This window comes from Mirounga leonina, unplaced genomic scaffold (assembly GCF_011800145.1).
Source record: "Mirounga leonina isolate KUSES-001 unplaced genomic scaffold, KU_Mleo_1.0 Mir_94, whole genome shotgun sequence".
NCBI classification, from domain to species: Eukaryota; Metazoa; Chordata; class Mammalia; order Carnivora; family Phocidae; genus Mirounga; species Mirounga leonina.
In genome coordinates this window covers 38,784,312-38,794,943 of record NW_023270855.1, presented here as the reverse complement: position 1 = coordinate 38,794,943, position 10,632 = coordinate 38,784,312, and the positions used below count along the sequence as shown (strand labels likewise).

At 42.6% G+C, this 10,632-nt stretch overlaps 1 protein-coding gene across 7 annotated transcripts in view; it reads left to right on the top strand.

The window, feature by feature from the left end:
* The window catches only part of GLYCTK (glycerate kinase), a 33,331-nt gene that overhangs the window by 922 nt on the left and 21,777 nt on the right, over positions 1-10,632 (top strand). For 3 of the 7 annotated variants that reach the window (XM_034997807.1, XM_034997812.1, XM_034997811.1), the window contains exon 1: positions 117-325. The exons of 2 other annotated variants lie outside the window; for them this stretch is intronic. The gene's annotated coding sequence lies outside the window, so the exon portion shown is untranslated. Of the gene's footprint in view, positions 1-116; positions 326-10,632 lie in introns of those variants that run through there. 2 more of the 7 variants (XM_034997816.1, XM_034997813.1) reach the window with 1 other exon arrangement.

The following is a 10,632-nucleotide window of genomic DNA, read 5'->3' as shown; positions in this document are numbered from 1 at the left end:
GCGAGGAGCTTCACCGCGGCGCACGCCGGGAAAAGGGGCGGGGTGGAACGGCGGCGCGAGGCGGGGCGGCGAGGCGGTGACGTCAGTGCGGCCGCCCAAGAGTGGAGTGGCGGGGTGGCCGGAGGCAGCGATTCCCTGACCAGCCGTGGGGCGCGAGGGGCGGGGATGTCCACGGCCTTCTCGGGTGGGCCCGAAGGCCGCTGGTGCTGGGGAGCCGTGGGTAATTGTGCGGGGTCGCAGCCTCCCGAGAGGCTCCCCCCTACCGCAGGCCACGGGGAGCAGGTACTGCGGGGGTCGGCTGCGCCACTGGAGGCTTGTTCTGGGGGTGAGTCAGTGCACGGATCGCTGGCGGGCTTTGACTGCTCGAGCACCACAGCGCCTGCATAGTTTCCATTTCGGGGGGGGGGGGTGTTTGTTTTTTATTTTTTTTGAGGTAGAATATACGGTAGACTGCGCACATTTTAAAATGTTTTTTTTTTTTCCATTTGGATAGATACCCTTGTGACTGCTACCCAGAAGTTTTCTTTAAGCCTTCTTTAAAAACTTTTTAATTGACACGTAACATGAAGTGCATAAAGTGAATTTTAAGTGTACAGCTCGACACATTTTTGTAAAAACTTATCTTTAAGTTTTTCTAAAAAAAGATTTTATTTATTTATTTGACAGAGAGAGAGAGAGACGCAGCGAGAGAGGGAACACAAGCAGGGGGAGTGGGAGAGGGAGAAGCAGGCTCCCCGCTGAGCAGAGAGCCCAATGCGGGGCTCTATCCCAGGACCCTGGGATCATGACCTGAGCCAAAGGCAGATGCTTAACGACCGAGGCACCCAGGCGCCCTCTAAATATTTTTTTAAGATTTTATTTATTCATTTGAGACAGAGATACAGAGAGAGAGAGCCTGAGCAGGGAGAGCGGCAAAAGGAGAGGGAGAGCCGGGAGCCCGATGCAGGGCTCGATCCCAGGACCCTGGGATCATGACCTGAGCCGAAGGCAGACGCTTAACGACTGAGCCACCCAGGCGCCCCTTATCTTTAAGTTTTAAGACGTATTTATAGCCTCGAAACTCAAATCACCGATTACAAAGAAAATTTTAGAAGGGAAAATTATCTCCTTATTCAACAAAATATAGTTTTAAGTTCTCCGGATTTCCTCCTCCTTTTTCACATATCAACGTAAACTTTATAAATGCTACCATCTTTTTTCCTAGGTCAGTATTATATGTTACACATTTTTCCATGTTAGTAAACCGAATTGGCGGTCGTGTTTTTAATAGAGATATAATTTATGTACAGTAAAAACTGGCCTTTTAAATTGACAGTTTTGTAAGTTTTGACACCCATATTCAGTCGTGTAACCACCACCACGTTTAAAATATAAAACAGTTACCTTAACCTCTTTGTAGTCAGTGGGATTGTCTCAGTGGTTTGTTTAAGGATTCTTTGCCTTAAAAGGAAGGAAAGTTGATCTCTAACAAAGGGAAGCGACATCTGATCACAAAATAGGTACCGGGCACCTTGACTTTAACTTTCTGTGCAAGGGGTCAGACTCAGTTCATAGATCGCTAACTTGTGGGCAACTCCTCAAAGATTAATCGCCTGGGGTCTCTAACAATGGAAACAGGCCTGTTTATTTTGCTTCACTAAACTGCAGTGGCTAAAGAGAAAGAAAAACAGAGAAGAAAGCCTTAAACATTAAAATCACTGATATTAGGAAGACGTGATATCCAGAGATCCAGATAAAACCCGGACAATGGTAAAAACAAAACAGAAACCCTGGGACAGTCGAGTCTTTCTAGAAAGAAAGGATGTCCCTGAGTAAAAGGAGAGCCAGGATCCCCACACAGAAAGGGAAGTTGTTCTTTGAAGGGAGAGGGCAAGATCCTGGCTAAGTCTGGACTGCAATTGCCTCCTGACAAAGAGCAGAACTTCTGGCTACAATTTGTTCTGGGATCTGGCAAAAGTCTGAGTGAAACCCGAATGGATGGCAACTTTCCCAAACTGCGAAGCAATGGAAGAAAAGTCCTCTGTGCCCTGAAGCACTCACTTCCCTGCAATTCCTTCTTTATTAGAGTCGGCTTTGAATGGTTAGTTAAATGGCAATAAGAACAGATCTGGTGCCATGTCCTGGAACTTTCGGGAAGTGAATATACCCAATGAAATACCATATTTTGGATCCCTCTTACGAAACAACTAAATGTTGTCAGCTGAAAGAAATCTCTGTAGGGTATCTTTTGAGTTTTGTACTTCCTGTACCTTTCCCAGATTTAACTGTTAAGACTGAAATTCCCTCCCAAGACTTGACTCCCCGAATTACTTTTGGGATGGAAAAAGTCATTTTTTCATATTTTAAGAGTGTCCTGAAATGGCTCAGCTTGTTTCCCATTCCTCGTCTGGCTCCCTGCCCTATTAGAGTGGGGCTCTCCTAGCTTCCAGTCCAACAGTGCCTTAAAGGCTGGACTTTAAAAGGTAACCCAGAAAGGCTGGCTCCATTGGGGGATGGGTAGAGGGGAAAGCTGCAGTCAGAAATGCATCAGCTTCTTGAAAGGCATCAGACTTATTTTTTTTTCCTTTTCTTTTAAACCATTATTTCATTTATTTACTTAGTTTTCATACAAATAATACACACCCATTGCAAAAAAACTAAAAAAAATACAAATCAGTAGTAAAAAAACATAGCATCCAGAAGTAACTACTGTCACATTTGTTTTTATTAGGGTACAATATACATAACATAAATTTTACCATTTTGATGTAGAGCTTTTCAGACTTTTCCCCTGAAATATATTTTTAATGGGCTCATAATATATTTATAACCTACCCTTTTCATGTAATGCTATGAACATCTTCTAGGTCAATAAGTAGAGAACTACAGAACCATTTTGAATGGCTACATACTATTCCATCATGTGTTTGTAATTTTCTCATTTTATCTAGGGTCCAGCCAAGATCTGGCTCAATTTGTATTTTTTTTTTTTTTTTTAAGATTTTATTTAGGGGCGCCTGGGTGGCTCAGTTGATTAAGCGACTGCCTTCGGCCCAGGTCATGATCCTGGAGTCCCGGGATCGAGTCCCGCATCGGGCTCCCTGCTCAGCGGGGAGTCTGCTTCTCCCTCTGACCCTCCTCCCTCTCATGCTCTCTGTCTCATTCTCTCAAATAAATAAAAATAAAATCTTTAAAAAAAAAAAAAGATTTTATTTATTTGTCAGAGACAGAGAGCGGCAGGCAGAGGGAGAAGTAGGCTCCCTACTGAACAGGCAGCCCGATGTGGGGCTTGATCCCAGGACCCTGAGATTATGACCTGAGCTGAAGGCAGACGAGACGCTTAACCGACTGAGCCGCCCAGGCACCCCTCAATTTGTATTTTTAATTGAAAAAGTGAATTTAGCCAAAGGATTTCAGATATTCGATTGGCCTGTTTATCTTTTTTCCATTTTCTCTCTTTCTTTTTTTTTTAAGATTTTATTTATTTATTTGACAGAGAGAGACACAGAGAGGGAACACAAGCAGGGGGAGTGGGAGAGGGAGAAGCAGGCTTCCCGCTGAGCGGGGAGCCCGATGCGGGGCTCGATCCCAGGACCCTGGGATCATGACCTGAGCGGAAGGCAGACGCTTAATGACTGAGCCACCCAGGCGCCCCTCTCTTTCTTCTAAGACTTAAATTTTTTTTAGATTGATTGATTGATTTTAGGGAGAAGGAGAGAGACCAATAGAGAGAGAGAGACTGAGAGCAGGCGGAGGGGCAAAGGGAGAGGGAGAGAGAGAATCTCAAGCCGACTCCATGCTGCAGCATGGAGCCCACCATGGGGCTCGACCTCACCATCCTGAGGCCATGACCTGAGCTGAAATCAAGGGTCGGATGCTTAACCGACTGAGCCACCCAGGTGCCCCAAGACTTAATTTTTTTTAGAACCTACCGTTGTAGGTTCATGTCAAAATTAAGAGTAAGATACAGAAATGTCCTGTATACTCCCTGCCCCCACACATTTTATGGACCCCTGTGCATACCCCATATTCTGTAACATCTGGTCCACGGGAGCCTGCATAAAAGGAGGAATTTATCAGATGTTCACCCAATGGAAAAGTCATTTCAAAGGAACTGAAATGCCCACTTGCATTATGTGCTCAGATTATGTTCAGAGCAGTAATACCACCATTAAATAAGAATTGTTTCTAATTGTGCCTCATTATTTTGAATCTGCAACAAAATATAATGGACCAGAAATCCGCACATGTGTGTATCTGATTCTGTCTGGAAATTGAGATATTGGCCATGACTATGTGACAAAAGTAACTGAAAAAGGAAATGTCTGCTACTTTAATAATTGAATTAATTTTGCCCAATTGATTTCAAAACTCATTTCAAAAGAGGCTCACATAGAAGTACATTCCAGAGCCAAAGTAAAAAGAAAACAAAGCAAACAAAAAAGGGAGGGGGAGAACAAGCAAAAATGTCAAAGAGAAATGTATAATACCAAGTTCAATTCACCAGAAAATAATGTCATGTCATGCAAGACAAAGGTAAACTGATTGTTTCAGGTTGATTACAACAAAAGTTTGATTGGTTTGGCTTTTAAGGAAAGAGGACAGGACCATCAGAAGTTTTGGCCATGAGAGGATTTATGTACTTTAAACAATTAAACTGAATTTGTGAAATAATCATGATGAAACGAAAATGAATTTTAATAATAATTCCAGCTAGAAAATTATATTAGGATTTAAAAGTTAACCTTTTTTTTGTTTTTCGTTTTTTTTTTTTTTTTGACACAGAGAAAGAGACAGCAAGAGAGGGAACACAAGCAGGGGGAGTGGGCGAGGGAGAAGCAGGTTTCCCGCGGAGCAGGGAGCCCAGTGTGGGGCTCGATCCCAGGACCCTGGGATCATGACCTGAGCCGAAGGCAGACGCTTAACAACTGAGCCACCCAGGCACCCCAAAAAGTTAACCTTTTTTTTTTTTTTAACTCACAGTGTTTTATTTTTTAAAAGTTTTGTTCACATTCTAGTCAACATACAATGTAATATTAGTTTCAAGTGTACAATATAGTGATTCAACACTTCATTACAACAGCTGGTGGTCATCATAAGTGCCCTTCTTAATCCCCATCACCTATTTAATCCATCCCCCCACCCACCTCCCCTCTGGTAACCATCAGTCTGTTCTCTACAGTTAAGAGTTTGTTTCTTGGTTTGCCTCTCTCTTTTTTTCCCCTAGGATCATTCGTTTTGTTTCTTAAATTCCACCTATGAGTGAAATCAGATGGTATTTGTCTTGCTCTGACTGACATGTCACTTATGATATACTCTCTAGTTTCATCCATGTCCTTGCAAAAGGCAAGATTTCATTCTTTTTATGGCTGAGTATTATTTCATTTTTATTGTCTATATATACTTCCTTATCCATTCATCAGTTGGAATGAATGGAATATCCATTCCATATTTTCGCTATTGTAGATAATGCTGCTACAAACATGGAGGTGCATGTAGCCTTTTGAATTAGTATTTTTGTATCCTTTGAGGCACTACCTAGTAGTACAATTGCTGGAACATTCGGTAGTTCTATTTTTAACTTTTTGAAGAACTTCCATACTGTTTTTCAGAGTGGCTACACCACTTTGCATTCCCACCAACAGTGCAAGGGAGTTAATTTCTGTATTTCCTATAACTCTTCCTGTGGTGTCTTCAAAATAAAACTGCTTTTGCTAAGATCAACAAAGATCTTCTAGTGGTTCAATCCACTGGTCACTTTTTTTTTTTTTTAAGATTTTATTTATTTATCTGACAGAGAGACAGCGAGAGAGGGAACACAAGCAGGGGGTGTGGGAGAGGGAGAAGCAGGCTTCCCGCTGAGCAGGGAGCCCGACGTGGGGCTCGATCCCAGGACCCTGGGATCATGACCTGAGCCAAAGGCAGATGCTTAACGACTGAGCCACCCAGGCGCCCCGCCACTGGTCACTTTTCAGTGCTTACACTCCTGTTCCTGTCTGTGACATTAAAGGGGTTGACCATTCCCCAGTCACTTCTCCATGGCTCCCTTGACATCATTCTGACTCTCTTCTCACCTGTCTGGACACACTCCTGGTCTCTTCCTAGCTGCTCTTTGGCCACTGTATGGCAGACACTACTGGATACCTACCCAAAAGTTTCCTCCTCTTGGCTCTTTTCTGATGGAATCCTGATTCTTTGGGGGGGGGGGGGCGGTATTCCTCCCTCCTCTGGATAGCAGTGTATTTTCCAAGAGTTGACCCCAGTCCTCTGAGATAAATTCTGATTAGTTTAAACCACTGGTTCTCAAAGTGTTCTCAAAGCAGCATCAGCCTCGCCTGAGAACTCGTCAAAAAGTCAAATCCTCAGAACTCACAGCAGACCTACTGAACCAGAACCTCAGGGGTTGGGGGGTGGGGGGATGGAGCCCAGCAATCTGTTTCAACAACCCTTCCAGATGATCATGATACTTTTTCAAATTTGAGAAGCTCTGGTCTAAGCCAATCATGATGAGTGGTCTTGTTTCCCTTCCCAGTGATAGGATTAGGCTTACATGTGTGATGATATTTTTGCCAATGAGAAATGAGAGGAAGTCTCCTGGGGAAGGGGTCTCTGAAGGTTTCTTTGCTTCTAAAAGAGATACAAGGAAGGGACGATCCCTCTCCATCTGGTGGATACTGCTGTGCTGAATGTGATGCCTGGGACTGCTGTAGCCAAGTTGGACCATGAGGAAGGCAGCCAGCAGGATGAGAATGGCAGAGCAGAAAGATGGGAAAGGTCTGTTATGGGTTGAATTGTGTCCCTCCAAAAGGCATACTGAAGTCCTCACCCCCAGTACACCAGAATGTGACCAAATTTGGAAACAGATTCATAGTAGATGTAATTAGTAAAGATACAGTCATACTGGAGTAGGGTGGACCCTAAACCCAATATGACTGGTGTCCTTATAAGAAGAGACAGAAAGAAGATAGCAATGTGACATTAGAGGTAGAAGTGGGAGTCTCTCCTGTAGGTTTCAGAGGGAACATGACTCTGCTAACGCTTGATTTTGGACTACTGGCCTCTAGAACTGAGACAATAAAATCCTATTGTTTTAAGCCACCCACCTTGTGTGACTGTTAGGGCAGCTCTAGGACACTGACCCACAGTCTTTGTGACCCACACACCAACCCTACAGCCATCCTACCTTGAGATCACTTGTTACGTGAAATAACAATTATTCCTTATTGTTTAGACTAGGTGGAAAGGTTTATTCCCCCAGCTGTATTGAGATGTCATTGACATGTAACTATATAAGGTGTACAAGGTGATGATGATTTAATATACTTATATATTGTGAAATTAGTACCACAGTTGGGTTAGGATTGGCCCATTTATTAAATTTTTAAATTTCATGTTACACAATTTAAAGTGGAACCTCTCCTAAACAATATAGCTTCTAAAACTGAGGGTTCCTTATGAATTCCAATTCTTTGAGATAAATTTCTGAGCTAGAATGCCTTTTGGGGCTTCCCTGGAGCTTGATTAAGATGGTTTTGGAGGAAAAATTTTCCCTTCTTTCCTTCTAGGTTTGCTGGCTGGTCTAATAATTAAACTGAAATAAGACAGGGGCATCTGGGTGGCTCAGTCGGTTAAGCTTGGTTTTGGCTCAGGTCATGATCTAAGGGTCGTGAATTTGAACCCTCTCAAGTGTGGAGTCGGCTTGGGATTCTCTCCCTTTCCGTCTCCCTCCCCCTCTGCTCCTCCCCTCTGTGCCTCCCCTTGCTTGCTCCCAAGCCTGTGCTCTCTTTGTCTCTCAAATAAGTGAATAAATAATATCTTTGAAATAAGGCAGGTCAACAGGAGAAAAACAAATTTAATTACGTATGTAGGTTTGGGAACCCCACAAAGACAGATTCAAAGGCATGAAGGGAAGGAAAATTTCTTCTCTACTCTCAAGATCTTCCAGATAGACTAAGAATTAAGTTGACATGAGACAGATTAACAGGAGAAAAAAATGAAGTTTTATTATATGTGCCCAGAAGCCCAGTTATGAAATTGAGACCAAGAAATGACCAAGGTGAGCAGTTTTTATACGTTATACAAAGAGAATAAATCTGCGAGTAATTGACAGACCAAAAGGAAACTTCACTTTGGGAGCTTCAGTTAGTAAAGAATTCTAAACAGAATTTGGGCTGGGGTCATAAATTAGTAAAAGGTAAGTGTTGTTTATACAGCCTTCTCTGCTCTAAATGTCCCATCTCTGGGAATGTCTCTTTAAAAGAGCTCCTGGTACAGGGAGGTACTTTTCACCTGGGAGATTTATTTCCAGCTTTCAGGGGGGGAGAGAAGGGGTCTGAGTGTCCTTCCTGCATAGGTTGTCTCTTCAGTAACTTTTATTTAAAATAAGCAATATGTCAAAGTGGCATATTTTGGGGCAGCCTGCCCTCAGCCTCTATAGTTCCCTCCTTTGAAACTTCCCTGGAAATTTCACACATTCCAAGTTGAGCTGGTAGATTGTTCCATCTTGTTGAGTCGGTCTGTTAGTCTTGACAATAGGTTAGTTCAGCTAAACTCATTTCAGGAGGCAATGATGCAGGTGTGTTTTTAAAATTAGGCCTATGATTTAGATAAGGTATTAAATAAGAGGCATTCCTATAAAACAAAAAAAATAATGGTTAATGATGAGATCGAACTGTAAACCAGTTTTTGAGTTTTTAGGCCAGCCAGTCAAGATTTCTAGATGTCAGGCTCAAAGCATCTTCAGATAGAAAACAGTGGCAGTCTGACGAATTTTCCTGGTTAGTAATTCCAATGTCTCTGACTGTCTTTGAGTGGCCCACAGAGCAAGAGGCAGAAAGATTGTCTACATTTGAGCTGTTGTGGTGATTTCTCTGAAGTTTACATCAAGTTGTTCATATTTAGTTTTCAGGGCTTCAGGAAAATGGGCGGTGTTAATTATCAAATGATCCCAAGTCAAAAGGATGGGAAAAAATAAAAAACATTCGTTTGGAGAGTTGGAGCCAGGCATTGGAAGAAACTAGAAGAAATCAGGATCTAGTCCAGTTTATAATAAGCTGTATTAGAATCTAATATTTACACAGGTGTATTATTGGAACATAATTTTGCTCTCTACAATCACCCTCATTTTTTTTTTTACAAAAGACCCATCAAATTAAGACTAATTTGTTTGCAAAATAAGTCTAGTTTCAAAAAACCTGGCTTGATTCTTTGTAAGTGCAGCGAGAATAGTGATTGGTCATACAGGATTTTAAACTTGCTTTGCTGGAATTTTTTTCTTTTAAGATTTTATTTATTAGAGAGAGAGCGTGCACGCATGCTCACGAGGGGGAGAGAGAGAGAGTGCACAAACGGGGAGGAACAGAGGGAGGAGTAGCAGACTCCCCACTGATGCTCAAGACCATGACCTGAGCCGAAGGCAGATGCTTAACCGACTGAGCCACCCAGGTGCCCCTGGAAATTTTTAATAAAGAATCTCTAGGTTGAACTTTTTTTTTTTAAGATTTTTATTTATTTATTTGAGACAGAGAGAATTAGAGAGAGAGAGAGCACATGAGAGGGGGGAGGGTCAGAGGGAGAAGTGGGCTCCCTGCCGAGCAGAGAGCCCGATGCGGGACTCGATCCAGGGACTTCAGGATCATGACCTGAGCCGAAGGCAGTCACTCAACCAACTGAGCCACCCAGGTGCCCTAGGTTGAACTTTTTTTAAATGCATCTTTGAACTTTATTATTTTTAAGCTTTATGCCCAACATAGGGCTTGAACTCACGACCCTGAAAGATCAAGAGTCAAATGCTCTACCGACTGAACCAGCCAGGCACCCCTCGAGGTTGAACTTTTAACCTCTTGAGGCCAGAAGCCAAGCCAAATACTTGCCATCAGACTTTACCTGCAATACTTACAGATCTGGGTTAATTCCTCTCTTTCTGAGGTCCCCAAAATATCCTGAGTTCCTGCACCTGCCAGGAAGTGACCTTCTTTATTCACCTGGTAAAGGCTACTAGGAACCCCAGAAGTAAGGTGTACCGGGCTGTTTTTCTAAGGGGCTTTGTTGGCTCCATATAGTCAACCTTAGTTCCTTAAAGCTCTCTGGTCATATCTGAGTCTATGCATGTCTCTCAAATACAACATTCCAAAGCCTTGGTAATATAACTGATGCTTCCAGTTGTGTCCCGTTACAAGGAGAACAGATTCTCACTGAACTTATTCTTTTTTCTTTTTTCTTTTTTTTTTTTTTGCAAATAAACACATTGCCAGGGGCATCTGGATGGCTCAGTCATTACGCATCTGCCTTCGGCTCAGGTCATGATCCCAGGGTTCTGGGATCGAGCCCCGCGTCGGGTTCCCTGCTCAGTGGGAAGCCTGCTTCTCCCTCTCCCACACCCCCTGCTTGTGTTCCCTCTCTCACTGTGTCTCTCTCTGTCAAAAAAATAAATAAATAATCTTTAAAAAAAAAAAAAAGAAACACATTGGCATGAAAATAAAAGAATTCTCATTGAGAGTTCTGAATTCTGGAGGGATCCAGTAGGGAGAAAATAAAATGTTTCAATTTGGTCACAAAGGTCTATTTTATCAAATTGCTGTAATCAGGTAGCTAAGAGAAAGTTTCCTTAAACCTGGAAAAATAAAACGTTAAAAAAAATCAGCAATGTGGGGC